We start from the raw sequence: 13058 nt of genomic DNA, 5'->3' as shown, positions 1-13058 counted from the left end.
CTCATGCCGCATATAGGGGAGGCTGTGTGGGGCTCATGCAGTATACAGGGAGGCTGTGTAGGGCTTATGCCGCATATGGGGGAGAGGCTGTGTGGGGCTCTTACGATACACAGAAGAGGCTATACTCGGGTTCATATGATATATAGGTGGTGTCGGCATACTTAATTCTGCTCAATATTAAGTGATATCAATATTAATATTGAGTCAAATTCATTTCAGCCTATTGGTTCGCCCCTCCACAACAGTTACGGTTTTTTGTGTGGCCCCTCGGGAAAATTAAAGGGAACCGGTCACCCCCAAAATCGAAGGTGAGCTAAGCCCACCGGCATCAGGGGCTTATCTACAGCATTCTGGAATGTTGTAGATAAGCCCCCGATGTAGCCTGAAAGATGAGAAAAAGAGGTTAGATTATACTCACCTGGGGGGTCCCGCTGCGGTCCGATCCGATGGACGTCACGGTCCGGGGCCTCCCATCTTCTTATGATGACGTCCTCTTGTCTTCACGCTCCGGTGCAGGCGTACTTTGTCTGCCCTGTTGAGGGCAGAGCAAAGTACTGCAGTGCGCAAGCACCAGGAAAGGTCAGAGAGGCCCGGCACCTGCGCACTGCAGTACTTTGCTCTGCTCTCAACAGGGAAGACAAAGTACGCCTGCGCCGGAGCCGCAGCGTGAAGACAAGAAGAGGACGTCATCGTAAGAAGATGGGAGGCCCCGGACCGCGACAGCCTTCGTACCGGGACCGCTCCTGGGTGAGTATATTCTAACCTCTTTTTCTCATTTTTTAGGATACATCGGGGGCTTATCTACAGCAGGGGTCCCCAACTCCAGTCCTCAAGGCCCACCAACAGGTCATGTTTTCAGGATTTCCTTTGCATTGCACAGGTGATGCAATTATTACCTGGGCAAGACTAAGGAAATCCTGAAAACATGACATGTTGGTGGGCCTTGAGGACTGGAGTTGGGGACCCCTGATCTACAGCATTCCAGAATGCTGTAGATAAGCCCCTGATGCCGGTGGGCTTAGCTCACCTTCGATTTTGGGGATGACAGGTTCCCTTTAATTGCCCACCTCTGCTCTAGATAAATTCCTTGACAGGATATAGTTTCCAAAATGTGGTCATATGTCACTGTTTAGGTACATCAGGGGCACTCCATACGCGGCATGGTGCATGCAGACCATCCCATCAAAGTCTGCTTTCCAAGTCCTATCATGCGCGCAAACAGTGGTTTTCACCATGATATGGAATATCTGCGCATTCAGGAGAAATTGCACAACAATATTTGAGGTCCATTTTCTCCTGTTACCCTTGTGAAAATAAAAAAAATTGGGTGAAAAATTAAATGTTAAATTTTTCATTCCACATTGTTTCATTTCTCATGAAGTACCTGAAGGGTTAGTAAACTTTTGTAAATGCAGCTTTGAGCCCTTTGTGGGGTGCAGTTTTTAGAATGGTGTCACTTTTGGGTATTTTCTCTCATATACAGTCATGGCCAAAAGTATTGACACCCTTGTAATTCTTTAAACTTCTTGATGACACTGCACACGGTAGACACAGGAACATTCAGGTCTTTGGAGATGGACTTGTAGCCTTGAGATTGTTCATGCTTCCTCACAATTTGGTTTCTCAAGTCCTCATACAGTTCTTTGGTCTTCTTTCTTTTCTCCATGCTCATTGTGGTACACACAAGGACACAGGACAGAGGTTGAGTCAACTTTAATCCATGTCAACTGGCTGCAAGTGTGATTTAGGGTACTTTCACACTAGCGTTTTTTTAAATCCGTCACAATGCGTCGTTTTGCAGAAAAAACGCATCCTGCAAAAAGTGCTTGCAGGATGCGTTTTTTCCCCATAGACTTCTATTGACGACGCATTTGCGACGGATTGCCACACTCCACATGATCTAACGAACTTGCTGGAGCTTGTTGTCCCAGATGTCGTCATGACTTCATCAAGTCACCATGGCAATGATTGGGCTCCGCGATGATGTCGTGTGGGCTCTGATTGGAGGGCAGAAATGGCTCCCTCTGCCTTCTAAATGCTGCAGTCTTTATCGATCACATCATTTAGGCAGTTAATCCCCTGGCAGGAAGTGCCTGGTGTTGGCTGTGATATCGACTAATCACCCTGCGGCAATCCTGTGTGCGCAAAATTACCTGGACATATCCATACATGTAAGATTGGTAAGTACTTACCTGGACATATGTATATGACAAAGATAGTGAAGGTGTTAAAGGGGTTGTCTAGTATTAGGACAACCCCTTCATCTAAATGTTTGGTGCCAATAAAATAAAGCTTATACTCACCTCCTGTGTCAGCACTCGCAGTCCTACAACTCTTGTCGGTTGCATGACAATGTGGTGCCCGGCGCCCAGTCAGCGCTGGCGTCCTTGTCACCCTTTCATATGAAATGAACATTAAGAGGAAGTCAGAACAGCTGCAGCCCTGGCTTCCTCTTCATGTTCAGTTAGACAGAAGGTGTGGATGGTGACGCCAGCGCTGATTGGGCGCCACATGTCATGCAACCGCATCGGAGCTCTGCGAGTCCCGACATTGCTGGAAGGGCATCGCCACAAAAGGGGAGTGTAAGCTTTATTTTCTTGGGGCCAAGCATTTTGCTCTTAAAGGGGTTGTCCACAACTAGGGCAACCCATTCTCAATCTAAAATACATAAAGATAAAATTCAATATGGTCTAAATAAACATTTATGGGTCTGTAGCTATCTCCCTGCTGGAATGGCACCAGCCCCAACACTTATTTCAATCCAAGCCTTCATCAGGGTAGTCAGCTTATGCTTATCTGATACACATATTGTATTTACAAGAAGTTATACATCTACAGTCAGCCATTGCATTATGCATAGATTCTGGTGGGCTGACTGTTGTGAATTCTGTTGTCGGGCTCCCTCCTGTGGTCATGAATGGTACTTCGGCTGGTTCTGTCCATGGACTTTCTCTGGTGGCTGTGGGTGTTTCTGAGTTTCCTTCCACAGGTGACGAGGTTAATTCGTTAGCTGGCTGCTCTATTTAACTCCACTTAGATCTTTGCTCCATGCCACCTGCCAATGTTCCAGTATTGGTCTAGTTCACTCCTGGATCGATTCCCAGCAGAAGCTAAGTGACTGCTTGTTTTTCTCTGGTTTGCTATTTTTCTGTCCAGCTTGCTATTTTGATTGTTGTCTTGCTTGCTGGAAGCTCTGGGACGCAGAGGGAGCGCCTCCGCGGTCTTTTTGCGCCCTCTGCGTGGTCTTTTTGTAGGTTTTTGTGCTGACCGCAAAGCTACCTTTCCTATTCTCAGTCTGTTCAGTAAGTCGGGCCTCACTTTGCTTAATCTATTTCATCTCTGTGTTTGTATTTTCATCTTTACTCACAGTCATTATATGTGGGGGGCTGCCGTTTCCTTTGGGGAATTTCTCTGAGGCAAGGTAGGCTTTATTTTTCTATCTTTAGGGCTAGCTAGTTCCTTAGGCTGTGCCGAGTTGCATAGGGAGCGTTAGGAGCAATCTACGGCTATTTCTAGTGTGGTTGATAGGATTAGGGATTGCGGTCAGCAGAGTTCCCACGTCCCAGAGCTCGTCCTATATTATCAGTAACTATCAGGTCATTCCGTGTGCTCTTAACCACCAGGTCCATTATTGTCCTGACCACCAGGTCATAACAGTACAGGTGGCCCAAAGTACTAATGCATCTCAATAGAGGGATAAGAGAAGTTCTGAGACCATTTTTTTTTCTTTGCAGTGTGTTTTGTCTCTCTTTTCCCCTTTACATCTGGGTGGTTCAGAACACAGGTGTAGACATGGACATTCAAGGTCTGTCCTCTTTGATGGATAATCTCACTATAAGTGTACAAAACATTCAAGATTTTGTGGTTTAGAATCCGATGTCAGAGCCTAGGATTCCAATTCCTGATTTGTTTTTTTGGTGATAGATCTAGGTTCTTGAATTTCAAAAATAATTGTAAATTGTTACTTGCCTTGAAACCTCGCTCCTCAGGTGACCCTGTTCAACAAGTAAAGATCATTATTTCTTTGTTACGTGGTGACCCTCAAGACTGGGCATTTTCACTTGCGCCAGGAGATCCGGCATTGCGTGATGTTGATGCGTTTTTCCTGGCGCTTGGATTGCTTTATGACGAACCTAATTCAGTGGATCAGGCAGAGAAAATCTTGCTGGCTCTGTGTCAGGGTCAGGATGAAGCGGAGATATATTGTCAGAAGTTTAGAAAGTGGTCTGTGCTCACTCAGTGGAATGAATGTGCCCTGGCAGCAATCTTCAGAAAGGGTCTATCTGAAGCCCTTAAGGATGTCATGGTGGGATTTCCCATGCCTGCTGGTCTGAATGAGTCTATGTCTTTGGCCATTCAGATCGATCGACGCTTGCGTGAGCGTAAAACTGTGCACCATTTGGCGGTACTATCTGAGCATGGGCCTGAGCCTATGCAATGTGATAGGCAAGAACACAGACGTCGGAATGGGCTATGTTTTTACTGTGGTGATTCCACTCATGCTATCTCCGATTGTCCTAAGCGCACTAAGCGGTTCGCTAGGTCTGACACCATTGGTACGGTACAGTCTAAATTTCTATTGTCCGTTACTCTGATTTGCTCTTTGTCATCCTATTCTGTTATGGCATTTGTGGATTCAGGCGCTGCCCTGAATTTGATGGACTTGGAGTATGCTAGGCGCTGTGGTTTTTTCTTGGAGCCCTTGCAGTATCCTATTCCATTGAGAGGAATTGATGCTACGCCTTTGGCCAAGAATAAGCCTCAGTACTGGACCCAATTGACCATGTGCATGGCTCCTGCACATCAGGAGGATATCCGCTTTCTGGTGTTGCATAATCTGCATGATGTGGTCATTTTGGGGTTGCCATGGCTACAGGTTCATAATCCAGTATTGGACTGGAAATCTTTGTCTGTGTCGAGCTGGGGTTGCCAGGGGGTACATGGTGATGTTCCATTTTTGTCTATTTCGTCTTCCACTCCTTCTGAAGTTCCAGAGTTTTTGTCGGATTATCGGAATGTATTTGATGAGCCCAAAGCCAGTGCCCTACCTCCTCATAGGGATTGCGATTGTGCAATTAATTTGATTCCTGGTAGTAAGTTTCCTAAGGGCCGATTGTTCAATTTATCTGTGCCAGAACACGCCGCTATGCGGAGTTATATAAAGGAATCCTTGGAGAAAGGCCATATTCGCCCGTCGTCATCACCGTTAGGAGCAGGGTTCTTTTTTGTGGCCAAGAAGGATGGTTCTTTGAGACCTTGTATTGATTACCGCCTTCTTAATAAAATTACAGTCAAATTTCAGTATCCTTTGCCGTTGCTGTCTGATTTGTTTGCTCGTATTAAAAGGGCTAGTTGGTTCACCAAGATAGATCTTCGAGGGGCGTATAATCTTGTGCGTATTAAACAAGGCGATGAATGGAAAACAGCATTTAATACGCCCGAGGGCCATTTTGAGTACCTGGTTATGCCATTCGGGCTTTCCAATGCTCCATCAGTATTTCAGTCCTTTATGCATGACATCTTCCGAGAGTACCTGGATAAATTCCTGATTGTGTATTTGGATGATATTTTGGTCTTTTCGGATGATTGGGAGTCTCATGTGAAGCAGGTCAGAATGGTGTTCCAGGTCCTTCGTGCGAATTCCTTGTTTGTGAAGGGGTCAAAGTGTCTCTTTGGAGTTCAGAAGGTTTCATTTTTGGGGTTCATTTTTTTCCCCTTCTACTATCGAGATGGACCCTGTTAAAGTCCAAGCCATTTACGATTGGACTCAGCCGACATCTGTGAAGAGCCTGCAAAAGTTCCTGGGCTTTGCTAATTTTTATCGGCGCTTCATCGCTAATTTTTCTAGTGTTGCTAAACCGTTGACTGATTTGACCAAGAAGGGTGCTGATGTGGTCAATTGGTCTTCTGCAGCTGTAGAGGCTTTTCACGAGTTGAAGTGTCGTTTTTCTTCTGCCCCTGTGTTGTGCCAGCCAGATGTTTCGCTCCTGTTTCAGGTTGAGGTTGATGCTTCTGAGATTGGAGCTGGGGCTGTTTTGTCGCAAAGAAGTTCTGATGGCTCGGTGATGAAGCCATGTGCTTTCTTTTCTAGAAAGTTTTCGCCTGCTGAGCGCAATTATGATGTTGGTAATCGAGAGTTGTTGGCCATGAAGTGGGCATTCGAGGAGTGGCGTCATTGGCTTGAAGGAGCCAAGCATCGCGTGGTGGTCTTGACAGATCACAAGAATTTGACTTATCTTGAGTCTGCCAAACGGTTGAATCCGAGACAGGCTCGATGGTCGTTATTTTTCTCCCGTTTTGATTTTGTGGTTTCGTACCTTCCGGGCTCTAAGAATGTGAAGGCTGATGCCCTGTCAAGGAGTTTTGTGCCTGACTCTCCGGGTGTTCCTGAGCCAGCGGGTATTCTCAAAGAGGGGGTAATTTTGTCTGCCATCTCCCCTGATTTGCGGCGGGTGCTGCAAAAATTTCAGGCTGATAGACCTGACCGTTGCCCAGCAGAGAAACTGTTTGTCCCTGATAGATGGACTAGTAGAGTTATCTCTGAGATTCATTGTTCAGTGTTGGCTGGGCATCCTGGAATCTTTGGTACCAGAGATTTGGTGGCTAGATCCTTTTGTTGGCCGTCTTTGTCACGGGATGTGCGTTCTTTTGTGCAGTCCTGTGGGACTTGTGCTCGGGCTAAGCCCTGCTGTTCTCGTGCCAGTGGGTTGCTTTTGCCCTTGCCGGTCCCAAAGAGGCCCTGGACGCATATTTCTATGGATTTTATTTCGGATCTCCCCGTCTCTCAAAAGATGTCGGTCATTTGGGTGGTTTGTGATCGCTTTTCTAAGATGGTCCATTTGGTACCTTTGTCTAAATTGCCTTCCTCCTCTGATTTGGTGCCATTATTTTTCCAGCATGTGGTTCGTTTACATGGTATCCCGGAGAACATCGTTTCTGACAGAGGTTCCCAGTTTGTTTCGAGGTTTTGGCGATCTTTTTGTGCTAGGATGGGCATTGATTTGTCTTTTTCCTCGGCTTTCCATCCTCAGACAAATGGCCAAACCGAACGAACTAATCAGACTTTGGAAACATCTGAGATGCTTTGTTTCTGCTGATCAGGATGATTGGGTGTCCTTTTTGCCGTTGGCTGAGTTCGCCCTTAATAATCGGGCCAGCTCGGCTACTTTGGTTTCGCCGTTTTTCTGCAATTCTGGCTTCCATCCGCGTTTCTCTTCAGGGCAGATTGAGTCTTCGGACTGTCCTGGTGTAGATACTGTGGTGGATAGGTTGCAGCAGATTTGGACTCATGTGGTGGACAATTTGACATTGTCCCAGGAGAAGGCTCAACGTTTCGCTAACCGCCGGCGTTGTGTGGGTCCCCGACTTCGTGTTGGGGATTTGGTTTGGTTGTCGTCTCGTTATGTTCCTATGAAGGTTTCCTCTCCTAAGTTTAAGCCTCGTTTCATTGGTCCGTATAAGATTTCTGAGGTTATCAATCCTGTGTCATTTCGTTTAGCCCTTCCTGCTTCTTTTGCCATCCATAATGTGTTCCATAGGTCGTTGTTGCGGAGATACGTGGCGCCTGTGGTTCCATCCGTTGATCCTCCTGCCCCGGTGTTGGTTGAGGGGGAGTTGGAGTATGTGGTGGAGAAGATTTTGGATTCTCGTATTTCGAGACGGAAACTCCAGTACCTGGTCAAGTGGAAGGGTTATGGTCAGGAAGATAATTCCTGGGTTTTTGCCTCTGATGTTCATGCTGCCGATCTGGTTCGTGCCTTTCATTTGGCTCGTCCTGGTCGGCCTGGGGGCTCTGGTGAGGGTTCGGTGACCCCCTCCTCAAGGGGGGGGGTACTGTTGTGAATTCTGTTGTCGGGCTCCCTCCTGTGGTCATGAATGGTACTTCGGCTGGTTCTGTCCATGGACTTTCTCTGGTGGCTGTGGGTGTTTCTGAGTTTCCTTCCACAGGTGACGAGGTTAATGCGTTAGCTGGCTGCTCTATTTGACTCCACTTAGATCTTTGCTCCATGCCACCTGCCAATGTTCCAGTATTGGTCTAGTTCACTCCTGGATCGTTCTTGTGACCTGTCTTCCCAGCAGAAGCTAAGTGACTGCTTGTTTTTCTCTGGTTTGCTATTTTTCTGTCCAGCTTGCTATTTTGATTGTTGTCTTGCTTGCTGGAAGCTCTGGGACGCAGAGGGAGGGCCTCCGCACCGTGAGTCGGTGCGGAGGGTCTTTTTGCGCCCTCTGCGTGGTCTTTTTGTAGTTTTTTGTGCTGACCGCAAAGCTACCTTTCCTATTCTCAGTCTGTTCAGTAAGTCGGGCCTCACTTTGCTAAATCTATTTCATCTCTGTGTTTGTATTTTCATCTTTACTCACAGTCATTATATGTCGGGGGCTGCCTTTTCCTTTGAGGAATTTCTCTGAGGCAAGGTAGGCTTTATTTTTCTATCTTTAGGGCTAGCTAGTTCCTTAGGCTGTGCCGAGTTGCATAGGGAGCGTTAGGAGCAATCTACGGCTATTTCTAGTGTGGTTGATAGGATTAGGGATTGCGGTCAGCAGAGTTCCCACGTCCCAGAGCTCGTCCTATATTATCAGTAACTATCAGGTCATTCCGTGTGCTCTTAACCACCAGGTCCATTATTGTCCTGACCACCAGGTCATAAAAGCTGACCTACAGTGCTGTGCAAATTAATTGGGACAAAGCAAAAAAATAAAATGTTATAATGCACGGTTACATACTAATTCTGAAAATTACCTTTTTTCACTGGCTAGTTGACCAAGATTTATTTATTATATATTAAAACTAGTTTGAATCACTGACTGGTAACCAACTTACGATTTTACTTAAAAAATGCTTTGTCCCAATTAATTTGCACAGCACTGTACTTAGTAATAAGGACAAAGCTTTGGTAATCTATGTATACTGTAGTTCTTACTCATTGCTTATGAGAATGGGATCCTCTTTATTACTCAACTCCTATTCTACGGCTTGGGTTTGCTGCAACTCACTGTGTGAATCCAGTGTTTTTTTAACCATAGTTTGTCTATCTACGTGTAAATAAAGGAATGTATACTCTTCTATGCTTTTAAGCTTTGTATCCCATAAACAGACTTCACCATTAGAAACGGTAATGTGTTTACAGCATGTGACTGCTGCAGATAATTGTTATGGTCTGGCCTTAGGCCACAAGTCTGCAGTCACTCTTTGTGACCCTACTTATGGAGCACTTACCTTCCTCTGTGGCACTGGTCAGTTGCACGGCATCACCTTCCTCACGGTTCCCACGCATCTCCCCATTTCCCTTAGCACCATCACGTGCTCCTGTTAGGGGTTCTTCAGCCATCCCACCCCGCGGAGTCATGTGGCTGAGCACTCCTGTACCTGTAAACACATTATTCTTAGGACAGAAATGGTTAGCAGGTAACACATGCACATTTTCATCATTAGCATTATCAGTATTACCCTCGGCATTTTCAGAAAAATGATTCAGGTACATCATTAATCAGTAAAGTTCGGGTCGGATGAGGGTTCCTTCAGCCCCGGTGTCCTTGAGGCCTGTAGCAACATGCCCCCCCACCCCCCACCCCCCACGGTGACGTGCTGCAAGTTGTCACACACCCTCCCAACCGCTCCACCCACCAAAAGAACTGCTGCATTAGGCCCTGGGGCCTTGGCTGGGGGATTCTTCTGTTTCTCTGGACAGTGGGCGCTGATATGACCTGTCCACTTGCAGAAAAAAACACTGGCGAGGGTCGGTGGTAGGTCTGATGCTATTGGCAACAGGGACGAGCCTCTTGTGAGTTGGCTGGTAGGGGTACTGGCGTTAGTTGCAGGCTTACCCCCTCTCCAGCTGGCAGTGACTGGCTTCCGCACTTCCGATTTATGGTTGGCCTCATAGGCATCGGCAATCTGTGCTGCTTTAGTCACGTCTTTGGGCTCTCTGTCCATCACGAGCTGTCGCACCTCAGCTGGGCAAAGATGTAAGAACTGGTCTTTCATCAACCGGTCCCGCAGCCGTGCAAAGGTGGTCACTGACAGTCCTTGGGTCCACTGGTCAAAGTGGGTCCCGAGTCCATGTGCCAGATCGCTGTAACTGTCGTGTGGTCCACGTTGGAGGTTCTGGAACTTTCTACGGTAAACCTCAGGTGTAAGCTGGTACTTGGTTATCAGGGCCTGCTTGATGGCCTCATAGTCACCATCTTGTTCTTGAGGGATAGCAGCAAACGCCTCCAGAGATTTGCCTCTTAGCCCTGGGGTCAGGTATCGGGCCCATTGGTTATCCGGCAGCTGGTACTGTCTGCAGGCTTTCTTAAATGCCTGCAGAAAAGTTTCCAAGTCCCCGTCATTTTACATCACAGGAAAGTGCTCTGGCCGCGATTTTGAGAACTGCGCGTTGCTGGACTCACTGCCCCACGTGGTAGATGGTACGGCTCTGAGTTCGGCTAGCCGCAGTTCATGGTCCCTCTGAGCTCGGGCCTCTCGCTCAGCTCTCTCGTGGTATCAGCTGCAGAGATCCCTCACGGTCGTCGGCGGGGAGATGTTCCAAGGCCGCCAGCAGGTGGGGGTCCAATCCGCCCTGGTTGTAAGTAGGGCCTGCTTTCAGTGGTTGGACCTCTGCTGAAGCACCATTTTCGCTTGTGCTGGCTTCTGCAGCCACTGGGCTCTGAGAGTGGTCTGGAGCAGCTTCCTTTTGCACCAGATCCTTGACTAGTTGGTTTTTGTTTTTGCCCGCAAAGTCAATCTGCTGTGACATGCACAAGACAATAAGAGTGTCCTTGGACTGCTTCTTATAAAAGATTTCTCCCAGCATAACCATGGTTGCCAAATAAAAGATAGGATAGAAAAACGAAGAGAAAGGTATGGGGTAATCGCAAGTACACACTATTGTCTCAGCACTAGTAAACACTGAGCTTGTTCTCCAAAACTTTTTTGTGCCAAGTCCTCTCAAGAACTGTGCAAGTTTTTAGTGAGAAGAATGCTTGCTCAAACCCGATCACTAATGCTCTATGATGCCACTGCTGCCACCAATATGTCACAGATCCCACTGTGCTCTCACCAATCTGTCACGGTTCACGGGGCAGATACCTTTGTCATCCCCACCACTCACAGCACTTTGTCACGAACCGGGGTTGTTTTGTTGCTCCTGGCTTCTTCTGAAGGGGATTTATCTATATCCCACTGCCCAGTTCCAGTTTGGAACTTGCAACTTTCTGGGGGCCCCCTTACCCTCAGGTCAGTCAGGGTACTGCACTTAGGGTAATTAGCCGGAAGAAAGGCTGCCTGCTATGTACTGGCTATTGGGCACGCTGCAGCGAGTGCAATATAACTACTCCCACACAGGCGGGAACAATAACGCCGCTGGTTGCTGCAAAGATGCCCAATTGCACAGGACCAAGTATGCTGCCACCAGCCCCGTTTTTCCAAGTGGTGACTGGTCCGGAGCCAACCCAAATCAGTAGCGTAATTCACTTCAGAGGACACGACAGTTGGTTTAGAGCAGTATTTCCCAAACTCCACTCCTCACGGACCCCACGTTTAATGTTTTCAGGATTTCCATAGTGTTGCACAGGTGAGACAATTCCTTATGCCTTGATGATACTTCCACTACTTGCGCAATACTAAGGAAATCCTGAAAATATGACCTGTGGGGTCCGTAAGGACTGGAGTTTGGGAAACACTGGTTTAGAGCATGGAGAGACAAGCTAGTAATTTTTATATTTTACTCCATAAAAAGGTTGGCAGTGTTTACAAGGTATAAAAAGATATTATAAAGAAGACAAATCATGTGTACATTACAATTACAAATAAAATAGGATTAAAATTGAAAATAACACTTACAGGTAGTTATATCATTGCATGTTCATAGTGGCCATGTGCTCAGGAGACACATCAAGGTGCATCAGAACAGCTTGCAGAGCTGGTGTTGGCTCGCTTCCTGGGGCAAGACTGATTCACCACTCACCAGAGTTAAAGTATACCCTCTCGTCGTGACATCACTGAGTGGGCGGAGTTATGAAATGCACTCCTCTTTTCTCAGAATTAAAAAAAAACAAACTATTTTTATACCTAACTCACTGTATGAATCTCGTATACAAAATACACGATGATCAGAATGTGCCCCACATCATGGGAATTCTTTTAAGTGTAAATATGAAGTGATTACCTGAACCGCTTACTGAGAAATCTGCACTTTCCCCTCGTTGCGTTTAGCTGCTAGCGCTTTCAGTGAGTGATAGATCTATTGATGGACATCTGGAATATATAATTCTTATAACCCTAGCCTGGATCCGTGCCCCTATATATCCCATTAATAGAACAGAGAAATGCCTGCAGTTTGGAAGTGGCTATACCAGTTTCGGCTGGTATTGGTTGGGAGGGGGGATGAGTAGTTTTAGGGAGATGTCTGCTGCAGCTAAAAACAATAAAAATTATTCTGGGAGGGGGAAATGAGGGTTTTTGGATTGCACACACACAGACAGCAAGCAGAGTGAGAAGAGGGGGGTCGGAGTGGCCCGCAGCGTGTCTTGTAAAGTTAGATATATACTCAAACATGGCATATTCCCATAATCATGACAGCAGTTACATAAAGTAAATGCAGACTTGGAACCCTAAGGCCAGACATTACCTTTAATTCTAGGAAAATCCTTTTAAAGGGAACTTGTAAACAGGATTTCGCCCCCCAATGTATTTATGTGCATGTAGCTCTTTTACAGAGAAGTCCCATAATAACATTACATAGCTAATCTCTTCTCCGATGTTGAAAAATCAACATTTGAATTGATATGAAAATGATGCTAAAGATCTCAAGCATCTGGCATTCCAGCTCTGTTCCCTGCCCAACACTGCCTCCTCATACTTGACTGACAGCCTCTATTCTGTGTGTCTTTGGGTAAAGGACTTTTTTAGTCAAGCAGGAGGAGGTGGAAATAGAGTAGAAGTGACAGTGGCTTCCGATCTACTGCCTCCTTTTCATATCGATTCAAATGTTGATTTCTCTGTAAAGGAGGAGTGGACCTGCCATGTAAAGGTTTTGCTTGACTTGTCTTTGAAAAGGCTACATACACATAAGTCCTTT

At 46.5% G+C, this 13058-nt stretch overlaps 1 protein-coding gene across 3 annotated transcripts in view; it reads left to right on the top strand.

Annotated features, from left to right (window-relative positions):
• LOC138681605 (protein Mis18-alpha-like) overlaps nucleotides 1-13058 on the top strand; it is a 96832-nt gene that overhangs the window by 66927 nt on the left and 16847 nt on the right. The gene's annotated exons all lie outside the window — the stretch shown is intronic.

Source organism: Ranitomeya imitator, chromosome 5 (assembly GCF_032444005.1).
Source record: "Ranitomeya imitator isolate aRanImi1 chromosome 5, aRanImi1.pri, whole genome shotgun sequence".
Lineage (NCBI taxonomy): Eukaryota > Metazoa > Chordata > Amphibia > Anura > Dendrobatidae > Ranitomeya > Ranitomeya imitator.
Note: the sequence above shows the minus strand (reverse complement) of the source record. Positions and strands in the feature narration are given on the sequence as shown.